The following is a 7,839-nucleotide window of genomic DNA, read 5'->3' as shown; positions in this document are numbered from 1 at the left end:
TAACCAAATTATGGATTTTGCACTTTTTGGGGTCATCAGATAAAATTTTTATATATTTGAAACTAATGTGTCCCCCATGATAAATTTGTACCTTTTGGTGTCGGTGTCGGGAGGATTACATAATTATTTGAATATTTGAATAGTATTTTATGCTTCTTTATATATATCTAGAGCAAAAATAGTCATTTTTAAACAAAAAATTTACTTGTGTACTTGATCGTAAATTGATGAGGGATTATAAGTGTTTAAAAATTAAATGTCAAGAAAAAATTATAAATTTTTTTAAAAAATATCTACCCCTTTTTACCAATTTTATTTCAGCACCCTTTACCCTAACACTGTTATTTTAACATTCATGAAAATATAAAGAGTATTATAAAAGATGTTGGAAAATAAATAGAGATGAAACAAAAATTTACGTGGTTCGGCTATGCCTACTCCACGGGCATATGAGATCAAAAATTTCACTATTTCGAGAGGAATTACAAAATGATTTGGAACTGATTTTGTACAAAATATCTCTTTTCTCTTTATCTCTCATGTTCTTTTATCCTTTCTATATATGCCTATTCTTTCAATTATTTTCTGTACCTTCCAAAATGAGAGGGAGAGGGCCTTATTATAGGGCAATACGTGGAAGATGAAGGGTTGACATACAAATTTTTTATAACACTCCCTCTTGAATGTCACTCATATATTAACTCCTTTTGGTAAGATCTTTAAGATGTTTCATTCTGATGAGATGAATTAATTTCTTGAATATTGTAGTAGACAAAATTTTGGTAAACAAATCTAGAAGATTATAACTTGATTGGATCTGCTAAACATTCTATATCACAATTTTCTGGAGTTTATGTGTATAGAAGAATTTTGGAAAGATATGCTTTGTTCTGTCACCCTTTATGTATTATTCTCTTAATTGAGCTATACATGTAGCGTTGTCTTCATATAAAACTGTTGAAATATTCTTAATTGATTAAAAACCACAATTTGCTTAGATATGAGAAATCATTGATCTGAACCACACACATTCTTTACTAGCTTCATGGATAGTTAGTATTTTCATAATGATTTGAGGATGTTACTGTAGTCATTTGCTTTACTAATTTCCTAAATATAACAGTTTTTTCCTAAAGAAATACATATCTAGTTTCAAATTTAGCATTGTGAGGATCATATAGTATCCAGCATCTGCACATCCTACCAGTTGAGATTTAGATTCAAATGAGTAGAATAAACTCAAATTAGATGTATCTCTCAAATAGCGTAGAATGTGCTTAATTCCATTCCAGTGTCACCGATAGGAGTAAAGTTATATCATGCTAATTGATTTACAGCAAATGCAATGTCGGATCTTGTACAATTGGTCAAATACATTAGAGAGCCCATAACACTTAAATATGGTACTTCAGGACCAAATAATTCCTCCCCCTCATCATGATGTTGAAATGAATCCTTCTTAACATCAAGTGATCGCACCATCATTGGGGATCCCAAAGGATGAACTTTGTTCATATAAAATTGTTTTAATATATTTTTGGTATATTTAGATTGATGAACTAGAATTCTGTCATTTACATGTTTAATCTATAGGTTAAGACAATATTTTGTCTTTCCTAAATTTTTCATCTCAAATTCTGCTATTAAAAAATTAGCAGCTTTAGTGAGCTCTTTAAGAGTCACAACTAAATTCAAATCATCAACATAAATAGCAATTATAATAAATTCAGATTTTAATCTTTTAATAAAACATGGATAAACTGGATCATTTATAAATCATTCTTTCACAAGATACTCACTTAATCAATTGTATCATATGCGTCTAGATTTCTTTAATCCATGTAAAGGATGTTAGAGTTTAATTGAATATAAATTTGAGGGTTTTGCTTCAGGAAATTTAAATTCTCGAGAGATTTTCATATAAATTTCATTATCGAACGATCCATATGAGTATGCTGTTACTACAACCATTAGATGCATGCTGAATCGTTTAGCGACTGCTAGCCCAATTAAGAATTTGAAAGTGATTCCATCCATTACGGGAAAATATGTCTCCTCATAATCAATTCCGGATTTCTGCGAAAAACCTTGTGTCACGAGCCTTACTTTATATCAAGTAATTTCATTATTTTCATTTCGCTTGCACACAAATACACATTTATATCCAACGAGTTGGACATCTTTTGGTGTTTGGAATACGGTCCAAAAACTTCTCTTTTTGATAGATAGTTTAATTTTGATGTGATGATCTCTTTCCATTTTATACAATCACTTCTATATCGACATTCATTAATAGATTTAGGTTCAAGATCCTCATTACTTCTGATAATGTCAGTAGCTACTGCATATGCAAATGTGTTGTTGAAAACAATTTTATTTCTATCCCACATTTCTCATGTGTAATGAATTAAGATCACATTATTATTTTTAGGTACCTGCCCCTTTTCAAATGATGTCTCTTCAGGAGGTTCTATAATAGAGATTTCATTTTTAAGAGAAATGAGTTTGTGAATGTCGAATGGATTATCCACCTCTATAACCTCTTCTGGAGTGTTTACAGATTTTATTTTTTTCCTTCTGAGAATTTTATTTTTTGCACCAATAGGCTTTACATGCTTAACTTGTGGTTTAGGTTCATTAGCCGACCGTTGTCCTTCAGGGACATCAATATGTGCTGGAATATTTGCAACATGTATATTAGATTTTAATATGACCTTGGTATCTGCAAAAGAATCTGGTAATTGATTTGCAACCCCTTAGAAATGTGTAATCTTTTGAACTTCAAGTTCACTTTGATTTGTGCAAGAATCTAAATGAGATAAATTCATGACATTCCATATGATTTCATATTGTGCTTTAGGCATTGATTTTGCTCCCCCTAATGTAAGGAATACTGCTTCATCAAAATAACAATCTTGAAACCGTGCTTTAAACAAATCACTTTTTAAAGGTTCAAGATATTTAATAATAGAAGGGGAATCAGAACCAACATAGATACCAAGTTTACGTTGATAATCCATTTTGGTTCTTTGAGGAGGGGCAATAGGAGCATAAATTGCACAACCAAAAGTTCTTAAATAAGAAATATCAGGTTGTTGCATAGAAACTAATTGCATGAGTGAAAGATTAGTGTAAGCAGTTGGCCTTATACGAACTAAACATGCAACATAAAGAATAGTATGTATCAAAATAGATAAAGACAATTTGGTTTTCATAATCATATGTCTAGCAATGAGTTGAAGTCTCTTAATAAAAGATTCAGCTAAACCATTTTGTGTATGAGTATGAGCAACATGATGTTCAATATATATTTCAAGTAACATGCAATAGTTATCAAAAGTTTGGGATGTAAATTCACTATTATCCAAACGAATTGATTTTATTGGATAATCACGAAAATGAGCTCATAATTTAATCAGTAGAGAAAGAAGTCTAGCAAATGCAATATTACGAGTAGAAAGTAAAGAAACGTGTGACCATCTAGTAGATGCATCAATTAAGACCATAAAATATCTAAATGATTCATATGGTGAATGTATTGGTCCACATATATCACCATGAATTCTTTATAAGAAACTGGAGATTTAAGACTTACTTTTGAAATAGATGGTTTGACAATTAATTTCTTTTGAGAGCAAGCAGTACACATGAAATCATTTGATAAAAGAATCTTTTGGTTCTTTAGTGGATGACCATGTGAATTCTCAATGATTCTTCGCATTATCACATCTCCAGGATGTGCAAGATGATAATGCCAAAGTGTAAATAACTTTGGGTCATTGCACTTATGGTGTGAGACATTATATGATTATAATATTTCAATATTTGTATAATATAGTCTAGAAGATAAAGTTGACAGTTTCTCTAAAATTTGTTTCTTCCAAGAAACAATAAAAATAATAAAAATCCATTATTATAATTGATCATAACAATAATAAATATGATAGTTTATTTATTTAAATCCAAATATAATACTGCTTACTTTATATCTTAAAATATTGCATCATTATTTTTGTCTTGTTTTTTTAAGAAAATCAGCGAAATTTATTTCTACTTCTTTACTATTTTCCTTTTCATTTATAGAGACTTGATATAAATCTACCAACTGCCTAGGCGTACGACAGGTACGCAACCAATGACCTTTTCCTCCGCATCTGTAGCATTTAGTTTCATGCTGCATGGGTAATTGATTTTGATCATTGACCTGCTTCTTGGGGCCATCCCTCTTCTGGGGATCATCCATCTTTTGGGGGATTGTAACCTCAAGTCGATGCCAATGATTATTTCGACCACGATCATGACCATACTTGCAACCTTGTCCTCGATCACGAGATGTGTTCATATTCATTTTAGGGAACGAGATCGAACAAGTTGGACAAGGTTCGGTGATTTTTCATCAAAAACTAGTTATTTTGCTTAGCGATAAGAAGACATGATATAAGTTAAAATTTAGTAAATTTCCTCTCCTTATATTGCTGTTGTAGGAGCATATTAGTGTGATATATCTTCATCAATAATATTTTCACCACATAATTTTAGCTTCAAGCTAATCTTATGCAGAGTTGAGTTATATTCGATGACTATTTTGAAGTCTTGCAACCTCATGTACGGCTTTCAAATCGAGTTTTTGGTAAAATCACAGTCTTTTAATGATCAAATATATCCTTTAAATATTTCTATAGGATAAGTGAGTTTTTAACCGTAAGGTATCTAGTTTTTAATTCTTCCTCTAAATGATGATGGAGGAATATCATGACTTTTGCGTTATACTACAGGAATGTAGTATTCCCATATAAAATAGTATTTTACAAATTCATTGCTGTAAAGACCCGAAAAATTTATCGTAATTAAATAATAAAAGAAGAGAGAAAAAAGGATATTTCAAAGGGGGACGCAGCAAGGTCTCGTCGATGAGTACACATGTCTCGTCGACGAAAATATACTGAGAGGGGTGCTTCAAGGCCTGAAGTTCATCGACGGAGGTTGTGAGTTTGTCGACGAACTCCCTTCTTTGCCTCGTCAATGAGGCCTCGTGTCTCGTTGACGAAGCCACGTGGCCAGTCACCTATATATAGCCAAAAATTCACTTTTTAGAGAAGAAATTCGTCCCATTTCACTTTCTCTCTCTAGAAAACGAACCCTTCACCTTCTCTCTAGATCTCTGGCTCCGTTTCTCCCTGGTTCGACAATCAGAAGCTATCACGGTGATCCTGAGGAGATTCTCAACAATTTAACCTGAGCAGAATTTCGATTTGAGAAGTTTGGGTACCATCCCAAAATCAGGGTAAGTAGATTATTTAGGTATTTCCAGTATTACCAAATTTATCTGAACCCATATTTTGTGTTGTATAATAATATACTAGTGTTTTGTGGAATAAAATTAGGATGTCATTATTTCAGGGTTAGGGCGTTTTGGGACCCTGCAGGCATGGGTTGAGGACCCCAGCGGATATTTTTTCAGAAGTCTAGGTAAATTATAGTTTAGGAAATTACGAGTAGGTAAGTTCAGGAAATATAAGTGTGATGATTTTATGGGAAATTCAGTGTTTTACTGGGAATTTTGTATATATGTAATTGCAGGATTTTGAGGTTGGTGCGCCAAGGGCGTGAGGGTTGAATTGGAAGCAAGCTTCCCAATCAGATAGGTAAGGAAAATATGTTATGCCATCTGATTTAGAAATATTTACCAATAAAATATGATATATGATTATGAGTGTTTTCAAAGTAAGTAAATTATACAGTTCTACAGATTTCAGTACATGTGTTTTTCTTAATTAATTGTGTGGCATGAGAAATTATCAGTATAGTACATAATTTATACAACTTTCATGTTATCAGAATTTATGTAATTTTTACATAGTTAAAATATTCTGTTTTCTCAATACCATAATTATACAGTTTATACGAAAAGCACGATATACAGTATTAGCTAGAATTATGATTTATACAGATTATGATTTTTTATAGCTTATACAGAAATATGAAATTCAATTTTAGTAAACCATGATATTCAGTTTATAGAACCATAACATTAAGATATATATTAGTTTATTCAGATCAGTTTACTACAACATTATGGTTATTTCAGTTAAACAGAATCATAGTTAATCAATAATATAGAAATATCAGTTATATAGATACATATATATAATATCAGACCTTGATGGTCTAGATCAGTTTTCAGAGCACGGTACCGTTGCTATTACAGTTCAGAGTGCAACCACATATCTCAGATAGTATGTGAATTTTCATCAGTCGATTGTGTCTTTGTTGTGAACAGACTCTTCGTCAGTTAAGGTTAAGGTGGCCAATCTGACTATCGGAGTTCAGTTGACTTATCCTGATCAGCTAACCAGTGTTAAGTCTTGCCTACAGGCTGTATAACCTTGTCATGAGGGGTTAATTCATGATTTTTAGTTATCCATCCAAGGAAGTTTTCTCAGTTATTATTACTATATATCTAGATTTACAGAAACAACAGTTATACCTATAGATATTAGAAGTATGCTTGAATAGAATATTTAGAAACAGTTTATGTTAAGTAACATAGGTGTGAGTTATACGGTGTATTATTTATGTGTTTTCTCAGACTCAGTTGTATACAACATACAATACTTTTAAATAAAATATTACAGTTATACAAACTCATCTGCTACACATTGGTAATAATATATTTCGTCTTACTGAGAGTTGTCTTGTCCCAGTAATTTATCACTTTTTAGGTAAACTAGATAGACGAGCAGATCAGGCTCGGAGGTAGGGGAGCTACAGTACTGCCCTGTTTGAAGAGTGAGTTTTTTTGGGAAAGATGCATTTTTGAATGGCTCGTAGGAGATTAGATGAAAATTTTTTGAGAATGTTCTTGTTGTATGTATATTTTGGGAATACTGAAACTCCGGTATTGTAAATGTGGATGTGGGCCTTTTTGTTTACTACTGCATAGGAAATTTTATGAATGTACAGGCTTCTCGGTCCCCACTTGGATCGAGATGGCGTTATAGATCTTATTAAGGGTATCAGAGTAGTATAATTTTGTGGTATATATAAAAAAAATATTTTTGCATGAAAAATCAGGTCGTTATAATTGCATTTAGATGAATTTCAATATTAAGAATCCATGATAAATATTTATTGCCTTTGATGTTAAGGGGAACAAATTCAATTTTACTTATGTTCGACGTATAAATAAATTAACAATAATAAGACAATTTAGGAAAACACAATGTGAAAAATGAAAAAATTTTGAAATAGTAATATAATATTATTTCCTCCCTTCTCGTGTACTTAAATATGTTTTTTCAGGAATATTATTTTATTTTTCTCAATTTGTACTCTTTAGGAGTATGATTCCAATTTAAAATATTAAATTAGATAATAATTTACCATCTCATCTAAGGGTTACTTATACTAGTTCATATGGAGGATAAACGTTTCACCTCTTCAGGAGGTCGATTTGAACATCTTTTTGTGAGGTTAAAAAATATACCCTATTCAGGAGGTAAATATTTGCCATTTCTTATAGAGATTAGATATAGAACCTCTTTAGGAGGTCTATCTTTTCGGGAGATTAAATATGTAGACAAGGGAATTAAATATATTGACTCTTTCGGGAGGTCTATCTTTTCGAGAGATTAAATATGTAGACAAGAGAATTAAATATATTAACTCTTTGAGAGGTCTATCTTTTCAGGAGATTAAATATATAACCTCTTCAAGAGAACTATCTTATCATCTCTTCTAGAGATTGATATTGTTTAAACTTTAAAATACATATTCTCTTATGGAGAATATTAAGTTATTGTAGAGTAAAATACATCTTTTCGGTTATGCTTACTCCAC

The sequence above is a fragment of the Malania oleifera genome, chromosome 4 (genome assembly GCF_029873635.1).
Source record: "Malania oleifera isolate guangnan ecotype guangnan chromosome 4, ASM2987363v1, whole genome shotgun sequence".
NCBI lineage: Eukaryota > Viridiplantae > Streptophyta > Magnoliopsida > Santalales > Ximeniaceae > Malania > Malania oleifera.
This window is presented reverse-complemented; position numbering follows the sequence as displayed.